At 43.1% G+C, this 26,637-nt stretch overlaps 1 protein-coding gene and 1 long non-coding RNA gene across 6 annotated transcripts in view; one reads left to right on the forward strand and one right to left on the reverse strand.

Annotated features, from left to right (window-relative positions):
- The window catches only part of mtus1b (microtubule associated tumor suppressor 1b), a 145,047-nt gene that overhangs the window by 7,409 nt on the left and 111,001 nt on the right, over nt 1-26,637 (forward strand). Inside the window, exon 1 of one of the 5 annotated variants that reach the window (XM_055635324.1) lies at nt 8,420-8,825. The exons of 3 other annotated variants lie outside the window; for them this stretch is intronic. The gene's annotated coding sequence lies outside the window, so the exon portion shown is untranslated. Of the gene's footprint in view, nt 1-8,419; nt 8,826-26,637 lie in introns of those variants that run through there. One more of the 5 variants, XM_055635349.1, reaches the window with a different exon arrangement.
- On the reverse strand, nt 22,618-25,612 carry LOC129697136 (uncharacterized). The gene is made up of 2 exons (XR_008723456.1): nt 25,470-25,612; nt 22,618-22,913 (listed from the first exon to the last, which is right to left on the reverse strand). It is a non-coding gene; the product is annotated as an uncharacterized LOC129697136 (long non-coding RNA).

Below are 26,637 nucleotides of genomic sequence, written 5' to 3' on the forward strand. Positions count from 1 at the left end.
TGGTCAAACAAACATGAACGGTACAAGAAATCTCTATGATCTTTGCAAAGCCATAGGAGTGCTAAGAGACAACACTGGGACAAACATGAGTCCCAGTATAACCGTTCGGACAGATGTTGACTGTGGCAAGGCCTGAACATTATAACTGACTAAGAAGTGAAGTCATACAATTACGCTGGTGATAGTGTGGTCTTCCCTGATGAACAATGCATTCTTGGATCACTTTGAGCAGGCCAACAGTGTGATGATGATATGCGACCCGTCAGATACTAGTGTGTCTTTTTGCATGGTCACAGGAAGATGGGACTTTGTGAGGGTGAACCCATGGAAAGCAACTGTCCAGGGTGGAGTCCTAAGGCCACATTCTCAGCAACTGTGCAGACAAACTAGTGAGTGTGTTCATAGACATCTTTAATCTCTCCCTACTCCATTTGAAGGTACCCACTTGCTTCAAGAAAACTGCTAACATCTCTGTGCCAAAGAAAAGCAAGTTCTCGTGCCTTATTGATCCTGTTCAGTGGCCTTCACATCCACCATCCTGTAGTGCCTTAAGGGCCTGTCCCACGAGCATGTGACTCCATGCGGCAAGCGCAACCTAAAGAGCCGGTCCCACCAGCATGTGCCTGCATGCGGCAAGCGCGACCTAACATGGTCGCTTGAGCCGTACGGCCTCGCGGGGCCGGTCCCACTTCGATCGGCGGAGTTGTGCAGAGCTGGTCCCGACATCGCGCGGGGCTCCGAAAAACTGACCGTGTTCAAAAACTCTGCGCGGCAACGGCCTGCCGGCCCGCAGCTGCCTCGACGCCGTATGCACCACCTCTAACTTCATGTCGCTCACTCGACCTCCGCGTGGCCTCTGCTTCTGATTTGGTCGCGCTTGCTGCATGGAGTCGCATGCTCGTGGGACAGACCCTTTAAGAGGCTGGTTATGGAATACATTACATCCAGTCTACCAAGCAGCCTAGATCCACTGCAGTTTGCCATTGCCACAACAGGTCCATGCAGATGCCTTCTCCCTGGCACTACTCATCCCTGGAATACCTGGATAGGAAGGACACATTAATACTCCTATTCATCAACTAGCCGGTGCCATCTTTTGCGCTGTCATGTGCTGGGGAAGCAGGGCGAAGGCCGTGGACGACAACACAATTAACAGGCTCATCAGAAAGGCTGGCTCTGCCCTGGGGGTGGAGTTTGATTCACCGGAGATGGTCTTGGAGGGGAGGATGCTTGTCAAACTGTGTAGCCTCTTGGACAATATAGCTCACCCCCTCCATGACACACTGGTCAACCTGAGGAGCAGGTTCAGAAATGGATTAGTTCCACCAAGATGCAGCAGAGAATGCCACAGGAGATCCCTTTTTCCTGCAGCTATCAAACTGTCCAACTCCTCCCCATCTGTCGAGCGGTAGACTGACTCCCTTTCCCCTCCCCAATCTTTGCACATCTCAAATCCTAGACTTTCCACTCGTCACTAGGATGGGGAGAGATGGAGACAGGGAAAGCAAGGGTTACATGAAGTTAGAAGTCAATATTCATACTGCTGGATTGTAAGCTGTACCTTGTAACCTGGTGCCAAGACTACAACCCCTCCCTCAATGTCAGTGACAAAGGGGATTGTGTGGAAACAAAACTGCAGATGCTGTTTTTACAAAAAAAAATGCAAAGTGTTGGAGCAATTTGGTGGATCAGGCTTCTGGAGAACATGGATAGGTGATAATTTGGGCCAAGACCGTTCAAACGAAATATCAAATGCCAAAATATTCAAGATAATATGCATGTGCACGAAACAAATTTGAAGCATATTTGCAATTTTTCTGCATGATGTGGGTGGGGAGTGGTGTGTGGTGTAATGCACGACCTTTTGTCTTGAACCTATGCAGTTAAAAGTCAATGCTGGAGGCTGCGTGCAGGGCATAGCAGTGAGAGGGGGGAAATATAATGGAGATGTGTGGAGCAAATCTTTTTACAATGGGTGTTGGAGTCCTGGAATTCATTGCCAGGGATGATAGAAACATAGAAAATAGGTGCGGGAGGAGGCCATTTGGCCCTTCGAGCCAGCAGCGCCATTCATTGTGATCATGGCTGATTATCCACAATCAGTAACCCGTGCCTGCCATCTCCCTATATCTCTTGATTCTGCTAGCCCCCAGAATTCTATCTAACCCTCTTTTAATTTCATCCAGTGAATTGGCCTCAACTGCCTTCTGTGGCAGAATTCCACAAATTCACAACTCTCTGGGTGAAAACGTTTTTTCTCATCTCAGTTTGTAAATGGCCTCCCCTTTATTCTTAGACTGTGGCCCCTGGTTCTGGACCCTCCCAACATTGGGAACATTTTTCCTGCATCTAGCTTGTCCAGTCATTTTTATATTTTATATATTTCTATAAATCCCCTCATCCTTCTGAATTCCAGTGAATACAAGCCCAGTATTTCCAATCTTTCCTTGTATGACAGTCCCGCCATCCTGGGGATTAACCTCATGAATCTACGCTGCACTCCCTCAATAGCAAGGATGTCCTTCCTCAAATTAGACCAAAACTGCACACAATACTCCAGATGTGGTGTACAACTGCAGGAGGACCTCCTTATTCCTATACTTAAATCCTTGTTTTGAAGGTCAACATGCCATTAGCTTTCTTCACTGCCTGCTGTACCTGTATGTTTACTTTCAGTGACTGGTGTACAAATACACCCGGGTCTCGTTGCACTTCCCTTTTTCCTAATCTGACACCATTGAGATAATAAACTGCCTCCTTGTTCTTGCCGCCGAAGTGGATAACCTTACATTTATCCACATTATACCACATCAGTCGTGCATCTGCCGACTTGCTCAACTTGTCAAAGTCACCCTGCAACCTCCTAGCATCCTCTTTGCAGTTCATACTGCAACCCAGCTTTGTGCCATCTGTAAATTTGCTGCTGTTACTTTTAATCCCATCATCTAAATCATTCTATATTGTAAATAGTTGCAGCACCGAGCCTTGCGGCACTCCACTCGCCACTGCCTGCCAATCTGACAGGGTCCCGTTAATTCCTACTTTTTGTTTCCTGTCTGCCAACCAATTCTCTATCCCTGTCAAGACCCTACCCCCAATACCATGTGCTCTAATTTTGCCCACTAACCTCCTGTGTGGGACCTTATCAAAGGCTTTCTGAAAATCCGGATACACTACATCCACTGGCTCTCCTTCTTCCATTTTACTTGTCACATCCTCAAAATTCCAGAAGATTGTTCAAGCAATATTTCCCTTTCATAAATCCATGCTGACTTGGACCAATCCTTTTACTGCTATCCAAATGCACTGTTATTACTTCTTTAATAATTGACTCCAGCACTTCCCCACTACCAATGTCAGGCTAACTGGTCTGTAATTCCCCGTTTTCTCTATTGCCCCTTTCTTGAAAGGTGGGATAACATCAGCTACCCTCCAATCCACAGGAACTTATCCTGAATCTATAGAACATTGGAAAATGATCACCAATACGTCCACAATTTCTAGAGCCACCTCCTTGAGTACTCTGGGATGCAGACCATCAGGCCCTGGGGATTTATCAGCCTTTAGTCCCATCCGTCTACCCAATACTATTTCTTGCCTAATGCAAATTTCTTTCAGTTTCCCCAGATCCTCTGTCCTCCAGTGCATCTGGGAGATTGTTTCTGTCTTCCTTAGTGAAGACAGTACCAAAATACCTGTTCAACTCTTCTGTCATTTCTTTGTTCCCCATAATAATTTTGCCTGTTTCTGACTTCAAGGGACCCACATTTGTTTTTACTAATCTTTTTCTCTTAATTTTCCTAAAAAACCTTTTGCTATTCTTCTTTATATTCTTGGCCAGTTTACCCTTGTACTTCATCTTCTCACCCCATATTGCCCTTTATATTATCTTCTGTTGTCCTTTGCAAGTGTCAAAATCCTCTGGCTTCCCGCTACTCTTTGCTGTGTTATGCATCTTTTGTTTTAGTTTTATTCCATCCCCAACTTCCCTTGTCAGCCACGGTTGCCTCTTACTCCCCTTAGAATCTTTCTTCTTCTTTGGAATGAAATGATCCTGCATCTTCTGGATTATGGCCAGAAATTCCTGCCATTGCTGTTCCACTGTCATTCCTGCTAGGATCCTTTTTCAGTTGACCTTGGCCAGCTCCTCATGCCTTTGTAGTCCTCTTTGTTCAACTGCAACACTGACACTTCTGATGTAACCTTCTTCCTCTCAAATTACAGATTAAAACTTACCATATTACAGTCACTACCTCCCAGCGGTTCCTTTACCTTGAGTTCCCTTATCAAATCCCATTCATTACACAACACTAAATCCAGGATTGCCTTCTCTCTGGTTGGCTCTGGTACAAGCTGCTTTAAGAATCGATTTCAGAGGCAATCTACAAATTCCCTTTCTTGTGGTCCAGAACCAACCTGATTTTCCCAGTCTACCTGCATATTGAAATCTCCCATAACCACAGTGGCATTACCTTTCTTACATGCCAATTTTAACTCTCCACTCTGCTGTCTCCCCTCCCCCAGGCAAACTTGCCTGCCAGAATGCTGGTCCCCCACGTGTTAGGGTGCGACCCATCCCTTTTGTACAATTCACCCTTACCACAAAACTGATCCCAGTGGTCTAAGAATCTAAATCCCTGCCCCCTGCACCAGCTCCTGTCTAACCTTGCGCGCTCCCCCCCGCCCCCCCCGAACGTACAGCCCTCCACTCACTCCGCAACATCCCAGACTGGGTGATTAAATCTGCGACAAGGGAGGTGCCGTGGTAGTCTGGCGAGCTGATCTCTGCAAGGCTGAGGTCACGCGCCAACTCCCAGACACGTCCTCCGACTTATCCTTGAACCATGACCCCACAGACGAGCACCAGGCCATTATCTCTAGCACGATCACTGACTTCAACAACTCCGGGTCCCTGCCCCCCAAGCCTCCAACCTCATCATTCCCCAGCCCCGCACGGCCCAAATTTACCCAAAATCCACAAACCTGACTGTCCTGGCAGACCCATTGTTTCTGCTTGTTCATGTCCCACCAATATTATTTCCACATACCTCGACTCCATCCTATCCCACCCCCCCCCCCCCTGGTTAAATCCCTCCCTACCTATGTTCAAGATGCCTCACACGCTCTTCGTCTACTCCAGGACTTCCGTTACCTAGCCCCCCAATCCCCTCATCTTCACCATGGATGTCCAATCACACTACACCTCCATCCCCCACCAGCAGGGTCTCAAAGCCCTCCGTTTCTTCCTCAACCGTAGAACCAACCAATCCTCATCTACTGATACTCTCCTCCGCTGAGCGGAGCTGGTCCTTACCCTTAATAACTTTTCGTTTGACTCCTCCCATTTCCTCCAAATACAAGGTGTAACTATGACCAGGGTCTCTCTATTCCCTGTGACTCTGCTCTCACTCACCATCCTCCCCACTCGCAACAAGGGTCGAGTCCCCCTTGTTTTCACCTACCACCCTACCAACCGTCACATACAACAAATAATCCTCTGACATTTTCACCACATCCAACGTGATCTCACCACTTGCCACTTCTTCCCATCTCCTCCCCTGTCTGCTTTCTGCAGAGATCGCTCCCTCCGGAACTCCCTGGTCAATTCGTCGCTTCCCCCCTGAACCACCCCCTCTCTGGGCATTTTCCCTTGCAACTGCAAGAAATGCTACACTTGTCGCTTTACCACCCCCCTTGACTCCATTCAAGGACCCAAGCAGTCTTTCTAGGTGCGGCAGAGGTTCACCTGCACCTCCTCCAACCTCATCTATTGCATCCGCTGCTCTAGATGTCAGCTGCCCTACATTGGTGAGACCAAGCGGAGGCTTGGCGATCGCTTCGCTGAACACCTCCTCTCGGTTCGTAATAACCAACCCGATCTCCCGGTGGCTCAGCATTTCAACTCCCCCTCCAATTCCGAATCCGACCTTTCTGCCCTGGGCCTCCTCCATGGCCAGAGTGAGCACCATTGTAAACTGGAGGAGCAGCACTTCATATTCCGCTTGGGCAGTTTGCACCCCAGCGGTATGAACATTGACGTCTCTAATTTCAGGTAGTCCCTACTTTCTACTCCCCTTCTCAGCTCTCCTTCCACCCCCCCCCCCCCCCCCCCCCCCCCACACACACACACCCTCACATCAGTCTGAAAAGGGTTTCGACCTGAAACATTGCCTATTTCCTTACCTCCATAGATGCTGCCTCACCCGCTGAGTTTCTCCAGCATTTTTGTCTACTGTGTGGGGGCCTGTGGATAACTCCCATTGGTGTCTTCTTATCTTTACAATTCCTCAATTCTATCCACAGCGACTGTACATCATCAGTCCCTATGTCACCCCTCGCAAGGGACTGAATTTCATCCCTCACCAACAGAGCTACCCACCTCCTCTGCCCACCTGCCTGTCCTTTCTATAGGACATATAACCCTGAATATTCGGTTCCCGATCCTCCTGCAGCCATGTCTCTGTAATCCCCGCAGTCATATCTACCAATCTCTAACTGAGCCTCAAGCTCAGCCACTTTACTGCTTATACTTTGTGCATTCATATATAATACTTTTAATACTTTACTCACCTCACCTTTCACATCGATTCCTATTTCACTTGGCTATACTCTCTTATCCCTTTGTGAGCTTTTTGCTCCGTTAATTCTGGTGTCTTTCGTAACTTTTCCTATACTCTCCCTTTAACTCCATCGTTTCATTTCCAATTTGCCTCCTTCTCCCCCCCCCCCCCCCCCCCCCCCCCCCCCCAGGCAAACTTGCCTGCCAGAATGCTGGTCCCCCACGTGTTAGGGTGCAACTCATCCCTTTTGCACAATTCACCCTTGCCCCAAAACTGATTCCAGTGGTCTAAGAATCTAAACCCCTGCCCCGTGCACCAGCTCCTGCCACAAATTCAGATCCCATATCTCCCTGTTCCTGCACTTACCAGCATGAGGAACTGGAAGCAAACCAGAGATAAACACCCTGGAGGTCCTGCTTCTTCCGAGCTCTCTAAAGTCATGCTGCAGAATCTGTTTCCTCTTTTCCCCGATGTCATTTGTGCCGACATGCACTACCACTTCTGGCTGCTCACCTTCACCCTTGAGTGACGTCCTGGACCAGGGAGGCAACACACCATCCTTGAATCCTGCATGTTGTCGCAGAAACCCCTGTCTGTACCTCTCACTGATGGGGACACTGATACGATAGTAGCGTTTTAAAAAAAAAACTTTTAAATAGGCACATGTATTTGCAGGGAATAAAGGGATATGGGTCACTTGCAGGCAGATGAGATTAGTTCAGCTAGGCATCATGTCTGGCACAAACATTGGGGCCAAAGTGCTCCACTGTTCTATGTTCGAGCTTCGTTTGCCAAAAATTATTTTGGTGAACCAAACGAACCATGATTGATGCTTAATATATAATTGCAGAAGTTATTTTAATGAGAGTTCATTTTTCCCTCAGACTTTTGCATGTTCTCATCTTGACCACAGTCGACTCAGTTGCTACATTCCAATACTCTGGGGGTTGCTTTCCATCCACCATTTTTAGATTATGTCTAAAATGTTGCTATCTTTCACCTGAATTGCACTGTCTATTCGTGGATAAGGAATGTATTTTATGAAGACATCTCCACATGACCTTGCTGCTATGTTTGTGAAAACCTTTCCAGCCCCCTCTGTGCTCGGATTCAGTTCTGCACATATTCATATTCTTTTGACTTCAATAGAGAAAATGGCTACAACTGCCAACATCTTAACTGGTTTCTTCTAAGCATGACTAAGCATCTCAATCAAATCAGTGTAACTCATGCTGGTGTTCTGTTTGATGGCAATGGGATGAACCAAAATAGCAGTTTTTCCCAATGACATCCACATCATGTGAATGACTAAAATGCCAAGAGGTGTGCTTTACGCATGACCCCATGGTTTGGTCACAGGCAGAAGTGCTTTACCCTGTGAAAATATCACACTTTATTTCCCCGGTGAAGTTCAGCAGTGTAACATATCCAAAATGTGCCCTCAGCTTTTGTTCTGCTTTGATTCTACCTAAATTGGAAACAATCCTGCTGTTACTTTAGGTACACAAAAATGCTGGAGAAACTCAGTGGGTGCAGCAGCATCTATGGAGCGAAGGAAATAGGCAACGTTTCGGGCCGAAAGCCTTCTTCAGACTGATGGGGGATTATCCAGTATTGCTATTTTATCCAGTCCATAGCTAGCAAAAAAATGTGCTGCTGAAAGTCTGCGCAAATTTTCATGATCGTAAAGTTTTTAATTGTTTGGCTCGAGGGGAAGAGAAGATTAACATTTGCTTTCAAGGTACAATAGTTATTTTGTGCTATTCAAATGGATTTGCTGTCGTCTGCATTCTTGCTAATGCATTTTGTGGAAAAGTGATTTGCTGTGCAACCTTTCATGCTAATTTATCCTGACTGGATCAGACACACCCATTTCAATGACGAAGCTGCCAGTTCCTGCTGGAACTTCGGCTCAGTTGCTCGTTTGGATCTTGAAATGCAGCATGATAAGAGCGTTGCTACGCTCATTAAACAGCAGCTTTCGGGAGACCATGGCTTGAACATTCCGCTTAAACATGTCTGAGAAAGTGAGCACTTGCCCTTTGTGCTGCATTGCTTGCTGAGTTAATCCACAAGGAGCAGTCAGTCCCATGAGGGTTCTTAATGCAAGCCGATGGTTTAGTTTACAGTACATCTCCATTTCCAGAATGTCGCAACCGGCAATGCAGCCAAGTGAGTGCCTGCCTCCACTTAATGAAGAGGAAGTTTTCATGATTCAATACTTGCTTTTTAGCGCGTTGTCCTTTTCGCGGTAAACAGTTTATGGTAAGTTGCTTTTTATTGGACCCAGTATTGATCCTTCTCGGTTGTACATTTTCCAAAGTGCTGCCCTTAAGAGCATTCCGGACTCTTTGTTTTTGGAACTGCTCATAGACAATAATCGTATTTGGGCATTCCGCAGGTTAAATGCAAACACATTTTAGCCATTCAGCCGTTCTGGAAAGACGCTTAAGAAGCTATGAACTACAAAAAGTGAATAATTTATTTCGCACCTTCTGCGGGAGAAATGTTCAGTTGCATTGAATTAAACCCTCGTCAAAATGTAAACCTACCTCCTATCATGAATTTAATTTTCATTATATTGCGCCATTAATTATTTCCATTTACCTTTTTGTAAAAGGTTGGCTTGCACCTGAATCGCCGCGAGTTGTACTACAATGGGAAGATTTGTCTTGGCACTGATCCCTTCTTCTCCCCCCCCTCCCACTCCCCCCCCCCCCCACCCCCACACACCCACACACCCACACCCCCCACACACACACACACACACACACACACACACACACACACACACACACACACACACACACACACAGACACACACACCCACACACACACACACACAGAGTCGGCAGAGGTAAAGTAAAATGCTAAACTTTTAATGCGAATCGCAATCATTGTTTTTTTGAGGAAATTACTTTATAAAAGGAGTTATTTCAGCCCTTTATAGGATCCATTTCAGCCCTTCTCGCACAGCAATCGCCGTTGATTTTAGTAGGCTCCCATCAATGTACTCTTCCTGCCCCCTCCATTCAAGATTTCAAGGTCAGTTTGTCTCGTGTACCAATTAAGGTACAGTGAAATTCGAATTACCATATAGCCATGCTGAAAAAAAACAAGATGCGTAACTACATCAAAGTTAACATAAACAGCCACCGCAGTTGATTCCCCACATTCCTCACAGATAGACAACAGGTGCAGGAGTAGGCCATTCGGCTCTTTTAGCCAGCACCGCCATTCAATGTGATCATGGCTGATCATCCACAATCAGTACCCCATTCCTGCCTTCTCCCCATATCCACTGACTCCGCTATCTAGCTCTCTGAAAGTATCCAGAGAATTGGCATCCACCGCCCTCTGAGGCAGATAATTCCACAGACTTGCAACTCTCTGTGTGAAAAAGTGTTTCCTCATCTCCGTTCTAAATGGCTTACCCCTTATTCTTAAACTGGCCCGTGGTTCTGGACTCCCGCAACATCGGGAACATGTTTCCTGCCTCTAGCGTGTCCAAACCCTTAATCTTATGTTTTAATAAGATATCCTCATCCTTCCAAATTCCAGAGTATACAAGCCCAGCGCTCCATTCTTTCAGCATATGACGGTCCCGCCATCCCGGGAATTAACTTTGTGAACCTACGCTGCACTCCCTCAATAGCAAGGATGTCCTTTCTCAAATTTGGAGACCAAAACTGCTCACAATACTCCAGGTGTGGTCTCACTAGGGTCATGTACAACTGCAGAAGGGCCTCTTTATTCCTATACTCAACTCCTCTTGTTATGAAGGCCAACATGCCATTTGCTTTCTTCACTGCCTGCTGTACCAGCATGCTTACTTTCATTGACTGATGAGCAAGTACCCCCAGACCCCATTGTACTTCCCCTTTTCCCATTTTGACACCATTTAGACAATCTTCCTTCCTATTTTTGCAACCAATGTGGATAACCTCACATTTACAGTTATAGAAACTTACAAAATTCTTAAGCGGTTGGACAGGCTAGATGCAGGAAGATTGTTCCCGATGTTGGGGAAGTCCAGAACAAAGGGTCACAGTTTAAGGATAAGGGGGAAATCTTTTAGGACTGAGAGGAGGAAAACATTTTTCACACAGAGTGGTGAATCTTTTGAATTCTCTGCCACAGAAGGCAGTTGAGGCCAGTTCATTGGCTATATTTAAGAGGGAGTTAGATGTGGCCCTTGTGGCTAAAGGGATCAGGGGGTATGGAAAGAAGGCAGGTACAGGATACTTAGTTGGATGATCAGCCATGATCAAAATAAATGGTGGTGCAGGCTCGAAGGGCCGAATGGCATACTCCTGCATTCGCCCAACCTGTCCAAGTTACCCTAAATTCTCATAGCATCCTCTTCATAGTTCACACTGCCACCCAGCTTTGTCATCTGCAAATTTGCTAATGTTCCTTGTAATCCCTTCATCTAAATAATTATGGGTCAATTTAGGGCCCCTAATCTCACCTACACATGTTTGGATAAATGATGGAAACAAAGCACATGGTGCAAACCACTGAATCACGGCATTATTTTGTCTGGCAAACTATTAATAGACAATAGGTGCAGGCGTAGGCCATTCGGCCCTTCGAGTCCGCACCGCAATTCAGCATATGACAGTCCCGCTATCCCGGGAATTAACTTTGTGAACCTACGCTGCACTCCCTCAATAGCAAGAATGTCCTTCCTGAAATCTCTTGGTATAACAGATTTTGGGGGAATGCATACCCCTCAGAACGGGCTGTGATCAGGGTGTTAAAGCAGGGGATATTTCTCCAACAGGATGGCAGATGGTTTCCTGATCCTTCCAGTGCACTGGGAGGTTTTTGGATAGTGGATACATTTTAGGTTTTGTGCTTTAAAAACTTTGAGTTGTACAATAAAAATAAACACATGGCAACAATCTAGACAATCCCAGTTCAACATATTCAATGCTTGACTAGATGGTCTCTGTCTCGATTCGTGTGTTCCAAGCTCAAGCCATTCGCTAGCAAAAAAACTTAAAAATCCTTAAGCATTGTGGAGTAAGGGACCTGGAACTTACACATTTATTTTCCGATTAAGCATTGCACTTTTAAGTGAATACATCTTAATTTTGACGGTTGCAGATGGTAATTATTTGTACAGCTTGCATTGAGCTGTGATAGGCATGGGTTGAAGTCTGCAAATGAACAGCACTAATCAATTCTTAGAGTACCCTTAATTGTTTGAAATCAATCACCTGTCAAGAGCTGTAGATTTGAAGAACCTTATTGGAAATGATCAAGCCAGCAAACTTATTAAAATTCCTTGTATCCTCATTTCAGGAATGCTCTTTAATGGTAATCATGTGCCCAGCTGATCCAGATCCAACTATAATTCCAGATAAACATCTTCACTGTCTACAATACCACCTATTTTAGTGTCATCTGTAACCTTGCAAATCATGCCCTGTACATTCTCACCAAATTAATGATATAGATGACAAACAGCAATGGGCCCTGCACTGGAAGAGTGTTTCTAGTCTGACAAACAACCTTCCTTTAACCACCCTCTGCTTCCTATCATGAAGCTAATTCTGTATCCAGTTAGCTAGCCCTTCCTGGATCCCATGTAATCTAACCTTACAGAGCAGCCTACAAAATAGTTTCATGGTAGGCCTGGATAGATATGCTGCTGGGAAGAAATTACAGAAATCCTGGCTGAGATGTGAATCATGGATAGACACAGGTCCTGGAAGACTGGCTACTGTTGTGCCTCGAAGGGCTGAAAAGAAAACATGGGAACTATAGACCAGTAAGCCTGACATCTGTGATGGGAAAGTTACTGGAAAGGATTCTGTGGATTAAGATGTATACATCTTTGGAAAGTTAGATGTTGATGAAGGAAGGTCAGCATGCTATTGTACATGGGGGGTCGTGTGATAAACAAACATTAGATTTTTGTATGGCAAGGTGGCATCTTTTGTAGATAGAGTGGTAAAGAAAGCTTTTGGTGTGCTGGCCTTTATAAATCAGAGCATTGAGTATAGAAGTTGGGATGTAATGTTAAAATTGTACACGGCATTGGTGAGGCCAATTCTGGATTATGGTGTACAATTTTGGTTGTCTAATTATAGGAAGGATGTTAACAAAATAGAGAGAGTACAGAGGAGATTTACTAGAATGTTGCCTGGGTTTTAGCAACTAAGTTACAGAGAAAGGTTGAACAAGTTAGGTCTTTATTCTTTGGAGCGCAGAAGGTTAAGGGGGACTTGATAGAGGTTTTTAAAATGATGAGAGGGATAGACAGAGTTGATGTGGATAAGCTTTTCTCCTTGAGAGTAGGGAAGATTCAAACAAGAGGACATGACTTGAGAATTAAGGGACAGAAGTTTAGGGGTAACATGAGGGGGAACTTCTTTACTCGGAGAGTGGTAGCTGTGTGGAATGAGCTTCTAGTGGAAGTGGTGGACGCAGGTTCGATTTTATCATTTAAAAATAAATTGGATAGGTATATGGATGGGAATAGGTATGGAGGGTTATGGTCTGAGTGCAGGTAGATGGGACTTGGGGAGAATAAGTGTTCGGCACGGACTAGAAGGGATGAGATGACCTGTCTCCGTGCTGTAATTGTTATATGGTTATATGGTATTGAAGTAGCAAGAAGGTTGACGAGGGGCTGGGCTGTATACACAGTCTGTGGACTTAAGCAAGTCATTTAAACTTCTATCAATGATTTGTATATCTTGGCCAAGACTTATGCAATTTCTTCTCCAGCTTCCCAACAATATGCTTGGAAATATCTGATCAGGCCTGGGAGATTTATCTACTTATGTCTTTGGATGTCCAGGACCACTAATGATTGTAACTCAGACTGTCCTTGAGACATCTGTTAACTTTCCCAAGTTCCCCAGTCTCCTTTGGCAAATACAGATATTAATTGAGGATCATGTGGCTCCCAACATAGATGACTAGACCAAAAGTATGTTTATGTAAAGATTTTAACCTAAATTCAGTGCTGTATTTGCTCAGTGTAAATTGTCCTTAAAGCTTGGGTTGTTTGCTTGGACCCAGTGGCTGTCACACAATTAGAGAGCAGTAAAGAACCACCATGGTTATATAGACATTTTGTGATGTATTTCAGTTTCAAGAATGTCCCAACCCGAAATGTCACCTGTCCATTCCCACTTCAGATGTCGCCTGACCTGCTGAGTTCCTCCAGCACTTTATCATAAAAATCATTATATCTAAACTGTGTACTCCACCAAAACCACACTTTAAGGAATTTCTTGGATTTGGTTTGCATGCTTGAGGCTTCTGATTGATTGTAAGAATGGGTGTAAACCCAAAGACGGGGATAATTATAGAAATGAGCAATATTTGGATAAGATCCCAGAGGATGGGGAAACCACAAACCAAATGTCAGTCAGGAAAAGGCTGGAATTAATTAAAAGGAAGTAATGTTTGAACACTTAACCGCTAAGCAGAATCAACATGGTTTTATGAAATGGAAATATTATGAAACATTGGAGCTCTTATGAGTTTGCAACTTGCAGGTGGAAAACTGAATGCCGGTGCATGGAACTTTATCTTTTGGAAAGATACAAGTGCTGCAAGAAATACTGTATCTGACATGGGATTGAGTGTAAGTGTTTGCAGGAATAGATATTTGATTGCAAATAATACTGATTTGCAGTAATACTGATAAAATGATTTTTTTTAATGTAGGTGAGCAGTAACTGGTGGTCTTTGATTTGTGGAGGCAAATTGATAATGGCAGGTGAAATGTGAGGCAAGTTTAGCTGGTTACACTGGGAAGAGTAGAAAAGCAGAAAGTTTAAAGCTAAGAGGCTGTTACATGGTGTTTAGAAATGTTATCTCACGATGTGTATACTGACTAGCACACAAATAACCTGAAAGAAAATTGAATATTGATTCTTATTGCAAGAGAGATGGGGTACAAGAGTAAGGAACCTCGTACAGGGTTATAAGGGCATAATTGAGGTGAAATACTTTGGTCCCCAAGGATAGGTCCCCTTGGAGTTCTGCTGTGAAGGTTGAGGATAGTTCAATAAACTATGGAATTTGGCATTAGCAATCTCATAATAACTGTCAAATTGGGCAGAAATGTTGAGTAAAATACTTGATTTGAGACGACATTTGCAGTGTACACTGTTAATTGATGACACCAATTGTGAGGAATTGATTTGTTGAAGGTTGTTTTCCTATGACATTTGCTACAGCAGTGAACTGATTTGGAGAGTGAACATGTAATTAATATGAATATAGAAGGAAAGTGAGAACAGACCAAAGCCATTTAGGAAAGGGAAAATAACATTAAAGGGCTGTCTGTCCCTGCACAGATTAAGATGGAATCAAGTTAAGGCACAAGTCCAATGATTTTCCAGTTTGAATAAAAAAAAACTGACCTCCACTGAAATGATTGCAGTGTGGATGAATCTTGGGGTGAATTACTGGTGATTTTGACTATAGTCCACTTCCCCTCCTTTGTGAGGCCACAATTGGAGTATTGTACCATAGGATAACATTAAACTGGAAAGAGTGCAGAACTGATTGATGATGTTGCCAGAACCTTAGGACCTGAATTCTGGGGAAAGGTTGGACAAGTCAGGACTTTATTCCTTGGAACTCAGGAGGCTGAGGGCTGATGTTATAAAGATGTATGAAATCACAAAGGGAATAGGTAAGATGAATGCAGAGTCATTAACCCATGGTTGGTGAGTCAAGAACCAGAGGACAGGGGTTTAAGATGAGGGGCAAGATTTAAAAGGAACTTAAAGTGCATCTTTTTCACTGAGGGTGGTGGGTGTATGGAGCAAGCTGCCAGAGGATGAAGTTGAGGCAGCTACTATAATCAGGATTTAAAAGACACTTGGACAAGTACATGGATAGAGAAGGTTGAGTGGGGTATGTGACAAACATGGCCAAATGGAATTGGCTTGGATACGAGGCACCTTGTTTGGCATGGACAATTTGGGCCAATGGGTCCCTGTTTCCATGCAATGACTCTGACACTATGACTAAGCTATGACCATTATTTGGTAAGATGTAGGTGTAGTCTGGCATAAGGGTAATTCTTGAGGGTGTGTGAAGGCATGTGGAAGAGAAAGATGAATACCCGGTGAACATCAGGAGGTGAACGGTACATAATAGCTACTTTAAAAAATAAATTGTGGGTAGCATTTGTTTTATGGTGATCATCTGCCAGAAGAGTAGATTGATATTAATTTTTAATAATGCCATTTAAATATAGTGGTTTAAACTGTGTGGGATGAGGTTGTATATTGGAAAGGAAACAAATGTTGAAAGACTTGGCAATTGCTGATGAGAGCAATCATTGCACAATGAAAGGTGTTTGTTTTGAAAGGTGTAATCATTGGGCTAAGGGGAACAGGAATATTCCTGAGAGATCTTGAGTGAAGGTTCACTTGCACTTCTCCTTCCGAGATTCTGACCAGATCAGCTTATGTCACGTGTACAAGGTATTGAAAAGTTTTGTGTGCAGGCTCGAACATGGGCCGACAATCGAGCCTACTCCTGTATAGATAATTTCGGAATAACGTTTCTGCAAGTTAAAGCCAGCAAGGTTTGATCAAGGATGTGATCACCAGTGGGTAGATAAGAGCAACAGGAGTCTCTGGTTGTAGTAGGATAATTTAGTTGATGATCAAGATCTTGAGTGAAATCCCTGAATCACATGCACTTCTATATCTTTTGCCTTGGGGATTCTGACCAGTTTAGCTTATAATGTCCTTACTGTGTACCAAGGTACAGTGAAACAAAGCTTTTGTGTGCTATCCAGTCAGTGGAACATGAGGCAACCCATGATTACAATCGAGCCGTTTACAGTGTATAGATACATGGTGCAACGGAATAACGTTTAGTGCAAGTTAAAGCCAGCAAGGTCTGATCAAGGATAGTCTGAGGGTCACCAGTGAGGTAGATAGTAGTACAGGACTGCTCTCTGGTTGTAGTAGGATAATTTAGTTGCCTGATCACAGATGTGAAGAAACTGTCCCTGAATCTGGTATTAAAAGGTTATGACCATTTCTATACTCGGAAATTTTTGTTCCTATGGGGAGGGAGAAGGGCGAAAAAGCTGGATCTTGGATAGTGAAACTCCCATTTCTTAAGGAAAGATTAACGTTTTTAAATAGCCTGGGGCCAAAGAAAATAGGTCATAAACATGAGTCAATGTAGTTTACATTAACAAAGGCCAAATGGAAGGAATTTAGTGTTCGATGGCTGTAAATAAATGTCCACAATTTGCTGCAATGGGTTCTGTGCGGTCTTGGAACGTGGACATAGCGCTGGATTAGCCAAAAATGCAAGCTGCGGGATATATCAGGATAAAATGCTTTCTATGGTGCATTTGTAGAAGTTAGTAAGAATTGTAGGGGACAGGCCGAATTTCTTAAGACTTCTAAGGAAGTTCGTTGGTGTGCTTTCTCGGTCGTTGCGTCAATATGGGTGGTTCAGGAGAAGTTGGTGATATTGACTTCTAGGAATTAGGAATTTTCAACCATCTCTACTTCGGCACCATCGATGCAAAGTGGGGTATGTCGATCAGTATCGCATTTGCCTTGCTGATATTGAGAGAAAGGATAGATACCAGGACATGAGGTTCTCGATCTCCTTGCTGTACTCTTTCATCATTATTAGATATCAGCAGTATCGTTGGTAAATTTTGAAAATTGAATTGGATTTGTACATGGCTGCACAGTTGTGTAGGAATAAAGGGGGCTGAGGATGCAGCCTTGTAGAGTGTTGACGATTATCATAGAGGATGATTTGTAGTCTGGTCAGGAAGTCGAGGATCCAGTTGCAGAGATGAGTGCTGACACCAAGTCCCAGGAATTTGGTGATCAGCTTGGATTGTATAATATTGTTAAAGGCAGAGCTGTAGTCTATGATTGGGAGTCTGAAGAAGGTGTCTCTCTCATCCAGGTGTTTCAGGAATTGGGGTAGGAATGGGTGATGACATTGTCCATGGACCTGTTGTGGCGGTAGGCGAGCTGCAGTGGGTCAAGGCCGCTGGGTAGACTGGATTTAATGCATTCCACAACTAGCTTCTCAAAACATTTCATGGTGGTAGATGTCAAGGCCACTGCATGGTAGGCGTTTACACATGAAATCTTGCTTTTCTTCGGCAAGATGGTGGTCTTCTTGAAGCAGGTGGGTACCTCAGAACTGAGTAGGGAGAGATACGACTTGACCTACTGAGTTCATGTTTTTGTTCCCTATTCCAGCATCTGCAGTCATCTTCTGTCTGCTAATCATTCAATGTAGTGCCTGTCCCTCAGCTTGTACATTTGACCACGTGTCAATAGGGTAATAATTCACCCAAAATATCTTTGGTCCCGTAGGATTTGACAATAGACAATAGAGGGCTATTAAAAGGCCATTTGGCCCTTCGAGCCAGCACCGCCATTCATTGTGATCATGGCTGATCATCCACAATCCGTACCCCTTTTCCTCATGTCCCTTGACTCTGCCAACTTTAAGTGCGCTATCTAACTCTCTCATGAAAGCATTCAGAGAATTGGCCTCCGCTGCCTTCTGAGGCAGAGAATTCCACAGATTCACAACTCTGCGTGAAAAAGGTTTTCCTCATCTCCGTTCTAAATGACCTACCCATTATTCTTAAACTGTGGCCCCTGGTTCTGGACTCCCCCAACATCGGAAACATGTTTCCTGCCTCTGTCAAGAGTTCCCAACCTGGGGTAAATTTACCCCAGGGGGTAAATTTTGCCTACCCAGGGGGGGTAAATTTTGCCTACCCAGGGGGGGTAAATTTGAACAAAATGTTAACAGTATTTTGAAATTCCCCTTTGTTGGTTGCTTTATTATGATAGAAGTGTAAACTCAAATTACTGAACAAAGCGGGGTGGGGTAAATTCACTTTCGAAAATTCGCCAGGGGTAAACGGAACAAAAGGTTGGGAACCCCTGCTCTAGCGTGTCCAACCCCTTAATAATTCTATATGTTTCAATAGGATCCCCTCTCATTTCGGAGTATACAAGCCCAGTCGCTCCATTCTTTCAACATATGACAGTCCCGCCTTCCCGAGAATTAACCTTGTGAAACTACGCTGCACTCCATCAATAGCAAGATGTCTTTCCTCAGATTTGGAGAGACACAATACAAGTGAGGTCTTACCAGGGCCCAGTACAACTGCAGTTCCTAGTTACATCCTCAAAAAATTCCTGAAGATTATTCCAGCATCATTTCATCTTCGTAAATCCATGCTGACTCGGACCCATCCTGACACTTGCTGTTGGATGGCTACCCAAGCAGATTTTCAAAGGCATTTGGCAAAATGCCTCAACATCAGCTCCACAAGGCCCTTAAGGCCCCACTCTTATTTTACACAGCTGAAATGTCAGCACCAAGTTCTCGAAAGGATATTTAATGTTAAACAGTAAAAGGAAAAGTAAGCTCTGCCATGGCTATTAGATGGAAAGTATATGGGGAGGAAAAAGCTTAAAGGCTTCTTTTGGAGGTGAGAATGCAGGAGGCTGCAGGTAAATAGTCCTAAAATGATGCTTTTACAAATAATACTTAAATTTAAGAGGATCTTTTAAAATAAGGTATATATTTATTCAAAAGTAATAGTAATAGAATGTGGTGGCCTCTGGGATTCTCAACTTGAAAGATTGGAGGCTACAGGGGAAAGAAAATCCCAAAAGTTATGTATTTGAAATCGGCATCAAATTACAATGGATGATGCATTGATTTTGACAGTTTCATATTACTTGGTTCCTGATGTGCTACGTAGAAAATTGAAGGGCATTTAGGATTTCATTAGGTCGTTTTGCACCACAGCTTACTGTAAGTTAGGGAATACAGCCATTCAAATATGTTTGCATTTGTCTAGCTGCAGGCAACATTTGGTATGAAATTCCAGGAGGGTGAAACTCTGCTGCTGTCTCCTTTTTGCCAACTTATGATACTTTGGCCCCTAAAACATAGACCCCAGGAGTAGGCCATTCGGCCCTTCGAGCCTGCACCGCCATTCAATATGATCACTGATCATCCAACTCAGTATTTGCCTTCTCCATACCCTTGATCCCCTTGGCCACAAGGGCCACATCTAACTCCCTCTTAAATATAGTCAATTCAACTACCCTCTGTGGCAGAGAGTTTTTCACCATTCTCTGTGTGTGAAAATGATCCCTTTCCCTTCGGACTAAGATATCACATGCGTTATTTTCCTGCCGGCGGCTGACTTGTCTTATTTTCTATTTCTCCCTACTATTCCTCGTTTTCTTTCTACAGCTTTCTGCTTTTTTAAAAAAAAAAAGTCAAAGTAGAACATGGCCAGGTTAACCAAGCTGTGTAGTCTGATGTCTTTTCAATTTGGCCTGGATATTTCACCGCTGGCTCTTGACACTGGCCTCCTTGCTGAAAATTATTGGGCTCCGATTACTGAAGATGAGAAAAATCTTTTTTTTTTGGTGCAGTTACCTATGTGCCCTTAGAATGAGTATAAAGTCTGTACTCTGCAAATAGATTTTGTGTTAATGAATTACAGCTGAGCTCAAGGTTGCAGTTTTTATATTGAAGATAATTGGCTTAGTATGAATGAATGCAGTCATGTATCCAAATGAAATTATCATATAACCATATAACAATTACAGCACGGAAAAGGCCATCTCGGCCGTACAAGTCCGTGCCGAACAATTATTTTCCCTTAGTCCCACCTGCTTGCACTCATACCATAACCCTCCATTCCCTTCTCATCCATATGCCTATCCAATTTATTTTTAAATGACACCAACAAACCTGCCTCCACCACTTCCACTGGAAGCTCATTCCACACCGCTACCACTCTCTGAGTAAAGAAATTCCCCCTCATGATACCCCTAAACTTCTGTCCCTTAATTCTGAAGTCATGTCCTCTTGTTTGAATCTTCCCTATTCTCAAAGGGAAAAAGCTTGTCCACATCAACTCTGTCTATCCCTCTCATCGTTTTAAAGACCTCTATCAAGTCCCCCCTTAACCTTCTGCGCTCCAGAGAATAAAGACTTAACTTATTCAACCTTTCTCTGTAACTTAGTTGTTGAAACCCAGGCAACATTCTAGTAAATCTCCTCTACTCTCTCTATTTTGTTGACGTCCTTCCTATAATTGGGCGACCAAAATTGTACACCATACTCCAGATTTGGTCTCACCAATGCCTTGTACAATTTTAACATTACATCCCAGCTTCCATACTCAATGCTCTGATTTATAAAGGCTAGCATACCAAAAGCTTTCTTTACCACTCTATCTATATGAGATTCCACCTTCAAGGAACTATGTACGGTTATTCCCAGATCCCTCTGTTCAACTGAATTCTTCAATTCACTACCATTTACCATGTACGTCCTATTTTGATTTGTCCTGCCAAGGTGTAGCACCTCACATTTATCAGTATTAAACTCCATCTGCCATCTTTGGAAATCCTCTTTATTATCCACAACACCCCCTGTCTTGGTATCATCTGCATACTTACTAATCCAATTTACCACACCGTCATCCAGATCATTGATGTACATGACAAACAACAAAGGACCCAACACAGATCCCTGAGGAACCCACTAGTCACCTGCCTCCAACCCGATAAACAGCCATCCACCATTACCCTCTGGCATTTCCCATTCAGCCACTGTTAAATCCATCTTGCTACTCCTGCATTTATACCCAACAGTTGAACCTTCTTAACCAACCTTCCATGAGGAACCTTGTCAAAGGCCTTACTAAAGTCCATATAGACAACATCCACTGCTTTACCCTCGTCAATTTCCCTAGTAACCTCTTCAAAAAATTCAAGACGATTAGTCAAACATGACCTTCCAGGCACAAATCCATGTTGACTGTTCCTAATCAGACCCTGTTTATCCAGATGCTTATATATATTATCTCTAAGTATCTTTTCCATTAATTTGCCCACCACTGAAGTCAAACTAACAGGTCTATAATTGCTAGGTTTACTCTTAGAACCCTTTTTAAATAATGGAACAACGTGCGCAGTACGCCAATCCTCCGGTACTATTCCCATTTCATGATTTAGTTCTCCTCTTAATCTGGGGAAAGAGAATCCAAAGGCACAAGGTTAACAGAAATGGTGAGATGATGATGGCCAGATTGTGAAATCGTTAAGCTTGTTTGAAGAAGTTGGCCCAGAACCAAATATTTGACAGTCCTCCAATTTGATGCCTGCAATAGATATAGCTGGGTAATTGGCTCATGTCCTTCCTCCTCGGTGATTTAGTACATGACCTCCAGAGAGAAATGGGAGCCTGTCAGTCTTGCATGCTCATTGTTATGGTGCATCAATAATACTTTGTGATTTTAATCTGAGAAAAGTAAACTGAACAAGGTCATGTTCAGCCAGAGTAGCTGAAATGTGACTACAATAAAATCAATTAAATTGCATTGCAGAAGTGAAAATTCTGTATCTAATGTTCCTTGTGTGGATTTACCATTGTGAGCAGCATTCCAAAAGCCTTATTCACAAGCAGCAAGAGGTGTCATGCATATCAGTCTGAACTTCAGTGGTTTGGTTTTTATACCCAAATATATGTGGTACAAGGATATAGGTTTGTTGTTTTCAAAGTTAATGGTCCCCTTGGCTAGAAAGAGCAACATCAAATTTGTATGACCAGGAGGTAGAGATTAGAGAAAAATGATTTTGGAGCCAGTTATCTTGCTCTGGTTGTGAATAGTAAACGAAAAATGTTGTTGGACTGGAGCTGGGACTTTATGACTAAATTATTAACATCGTAGGTTAATAATCAGCAAATAATTGTACCATTCACCCATTTGTGACACTGGATGTTTGTGCTTTGTTTATATTGCTTATTAGACAATAGACAATAGGTGCAGGAGCAGGCCATTTGGCCCTTTGAGCCAGCACCACCTTTCAATGTGATCATGGCTGATCATCCCCAATCAGTACCCCGTTCCTGCCTTCTCCCCATATCCCCTGACTCCGCTATTTTTAAGAGCCCTATCTAGCTCTCTTGAAAGCATCCAGAGAACCTGTCTCCACTGAGGCAGAAAATTCCACAGAATCACAACTCTCTGTGAGCGTTCAACAATTTATTCCTTGCTACCCCATTATACTGAAAAAATAATATTTTTGCCTGGTATTCGAACCCAATTTGGTCCTCTGATTTTTATACCGCAGTTGGTGGTGATAATGCTCCGTAAATGGTAAATGGACCACATCACTGTCACTCATATCTATGATGCTCTCACTCCTGGATGATCCTGAAGTTGTCCAATCACAACTCTGTTCTCTCCACACGGGATTCCGTAGTCAGGAATTGCAGCTGGATGCACTTCCCACTGGTGTAATCTTCTCCCAGACTTCCCACATCCTGCAGAAAGGGCATACAGTGCTTTAACTACCAACCCAAATGTATGTGGTAAAGAAGAACGTTAGAAACAAAACACCTTATGGCCTATTTAGCCTCTTCAGTGAATCCTCTGGAGTCCAAGCCAAAACACTTTCAGCCACATTTGGAGAATTGTTTGCAGTTCTGGTCATGCCATAACAGGAATGATGTGGAGGCTTTGGGGAGGGTGCAGGAGAGGTTTACCAGAATGTTTATCTCCAAGAAGAGTTTGGACAAACTTGGACTTTTTTCTCTGGGGTGTCTGATGTTGAGCGGAGACCTGAAATGTCTAGAAAATTGAGTCTTTGTGGGCGGTTAAAAGTTTTCTCCCATGGTAGAAATGTTAAAGACTAGAGAGCATAGCTTTAAGATCAGAGGGGAAGGTTTGAGATGTACAGTGTATGTTTATTTAGGGTGGTGGGTGCTAGGAACATGCTGCCAGGGGTAGTGGTGGAGGCAGATATGATGGTGGCATTGAAAAGTCTTTAAGATGGGTACATGGATATGCAGGGAATGTGCCAATATTATGCTATACATTGTACTGTCCTATTATGCTGTACAAGTATGAAGTAAAAGGATATTATCAGATGTATGCATCAATGGATCACCATTGAACAAAGCAAAATGATTGAATTTTGAATATGGCACGGCTCCAATTGCAGACGCAGGTTTCTTGCTACTTGTCAGATTCTGAGGTTTGTTTTTTTACTATTTTGGAACTTTATGGTGGGATAGACGTGAAGGTCACCTCAGAAAAATTGGCGGATAAGGATAATGAAATGAATAATGTAATAGTTTGAATGTTGTTCCATCCACCATTATTTAGGTGCAAGATGCTTAATTCCAACTTTTAAAGAAACAGTAAAAAGTTTTGATAGCAAGACATTTCTCCTTGTCTGTTGATTGATCTAAACTTTGCATGATTCCAATATCTATCAAGAGAGTTAATGTTTCCTGGGGCTACTCCATGGCTTCTTTATGGAATGTACTATAGATTAATCTGCTTAACCCTCAGAATTAAAAATAATGAACAATTTCAGTTTGCTCTCTAGTTACTACATTGCTATCTCTTGGTCTTTCTTGCCCCACCCATTACTGTGGACTATAGTTAATCCAGGATAATAACTATAGTATGTGCTCCAGCATGCCTATGAGTCTGTGAATGTTTATCTACTAGAATTATGTTTTTACGCGAATAGAACGTGAGGTTCCCGATTACTTTATTCATTATGATGGATCCTGATTTACGTTACAGAGGATCCTGATTTACTTTACTCATTGTCTTGAGATACGGTAGGAAGCATCCTAAGTCTTGTTCAAGCATTAGCCTAAGAGAAATGGGTATCCTGGATCACTGCAATTGTGAAGATTTGGAATGCAGGGAAATCAATAGTTGAAACCTCCCTGCAGGTTCCAGGTCATTAATGTCAGGGCTGCCTCTGTCTTGCAGTAAAGAATGATGCAAAGAGTGAGGTTATTTTTGTTGTTCCTGTATTTGACTTTCCCCTTGGAGAAAAATTGAAGGAAGATGACGGCTGGTGTGCATACTTGGAGCTTAAATTTAATCTATTAGTTGAACTCAGTTCTGTATTTTAAGTAACACAAAAAAGCATATTTCTTTCGATTTCAGAACTTAAGCATGTAACGTAACATTTAGTGGCTTGAACTTGGATAAATCTTTAATTTGGGGCTATGGATGACACATCTTAATTTTAATTAAATACCAAATCACCTTTTGCAAATTCATAGCCTGCATCAATAAAATCAGAAGCATTGTGCACATGAATAACTTCAGTTAATATCTAACTGGATCAGTCTCAAAAAAAGGTGTGCCAGTACAGAAGAATGCACCTGGGAACCTGATGAACCTTTTGATATTTTTGGACATGGTTTTTGTTTCAGCAAAACATTTGTCGATGAAATTATCCGCTAATCAATACTTTAGAAGTGATTTGCTGTTGGCCAATGAAGCATCAAATTAGGATTTGTAGGCGCAAGTCACTCTGGCCCAATTGAACAGTGCATTCCCAACTAATAGGAGAAACGTTAGGAGTTTTTTATTTTGCAGAATCTTTGGGTAAGCATCATTCCATTGTGCAGTATTTTCTTGATTAAGAATGAAAAAACATGAAACTAAAATCAACAAAATCTGACTACTGGTTTTACCTGATCTGGCGATAGATATCTGTATGCCCTGTCCCCAGGTTATGCAAGGATTTGGTTCCTGAGAACTGTCAGTGAGCTGACTTTGCCGCAAGTCAAAAAGTCTGCCTTCAAAAGTAAATTGTACTGGATGCGCTTGCTGTAATTCTTTTATTTCATTGAATAATTACTCCAACACTACCCATAATTAAATTAAAGAACAATGTACAGTATCCAGACATTAATGAATACCATGAAATATTTTTACTAGAATATAAGCACGTAACAAAAGATTTTCACTACCTCAGTACACATGACAATTAACTAAACTGAACTAAAAATGCTTTTAAAGCATGGTAAAATCTACGTAAAAGTTGGTTTTGTAAATGTCCTCACTCTTAGCTGGGGAGTCCGTGTACATGCTGTCCATTCCAGTTAAACACCAGGGGCGGTTCGGTGTGCTTTCAGCGGTTGAGCCTGTTTCTCTCAAGTTACATTAATCAAGAGGGTTTTGTTGTCGTATGTCCTGGACGGGACAATGAAATTCTTACTTGCTGCAGCACAACAGAATATGTGAATAAGTAAGCATTGTATATGACCGGGGGGGGGGGGGGAAGAAAAAGTTCAATAAATAACAAATATAGTGCAAATAACATATAATATAGTATTTTGCAATTCAGAGCTCATAGCTTATTCGTTATGTTTAATAGCCTGATGGCTGTTGGGATGAAGCTGTTCCTGAACCTGGACGTTAGTCCTCGGGCTCCTGTACCTTCTTCCTGATGGCAGTCGTGAGATAAGTGTGGCCAGGATGGTGCGGGTCCATGATGATTTTGGCTGCCGTTTTGAGGGTGCGACTACGATAGATCCCTCCGACGGTGGGGAGGTCAAAGCCAGTGATGGACTGGGCAATTATTGAAAGGGCTGTGATTGTTGAGAAGGTGACCATATTTATCCGATGAATTGGGGAGTTAAATATTTGATTAAGCAATATTCAGGAACAATCAGTTGGAGAAACTTGGTGGGTCAAGTTGCATTTATGGATGAAAAACATTTATTGGATCAAAACCCTGCATCAGGACTTGGAGTGGAGAGGGGAGAGAGAAAAGATGATTAATTTATTATATTTCTCATCAAGATAGAGATATAAAGGGGAATGCAGAGGCAGAAATGAGGGGTCATTTGCAAACCTGGAGAGGCAAGGAATGACTGGTACATGGAGCCAGCTGGGGAAGGTGTGGTTTGGAGGTAGAGACAGTTAAATGCTAAATTGGAGTTTTAGTTGGAGTTCCTCCAACGCTAGGTTGGAGGAACTCAGCAGGTCGGGTAGTGTTTGGAGAAAAATGGATAGTTAAGGTTTGTTGTCTGGCCCCCAAAAATCAAAACTTAGAGGGAAGTAACCAGTATAAGAGACGAGTGGGGCATGCGTTGGGTGGAGACGGATGACGAGATGTTGATTGGCGGATACTTCAGATTGGAATGGGAAGGATGGAGATAGCAACAGAGTCTGGGAGGTACGAAGTGGGGATCAAAACACTGCAGATTCTGGAGTGTGAAGATTGGA

The sequence above is a fragment of the Leucoraja erinacea genome, chromosome 1 (genome assembly GCF_028641065.1).
Source record: "Leucoraja erinacea ecotype New England chromosome 1, Leri_hhj_1, whole genome shotgun sequence".
Lineage (NCBI taxonomy): Eukaryota > Metazoa > Chordata > Chondrichthyes > Rajiformes > Rajidae > Leucoraja > Leucoraja erinaceus.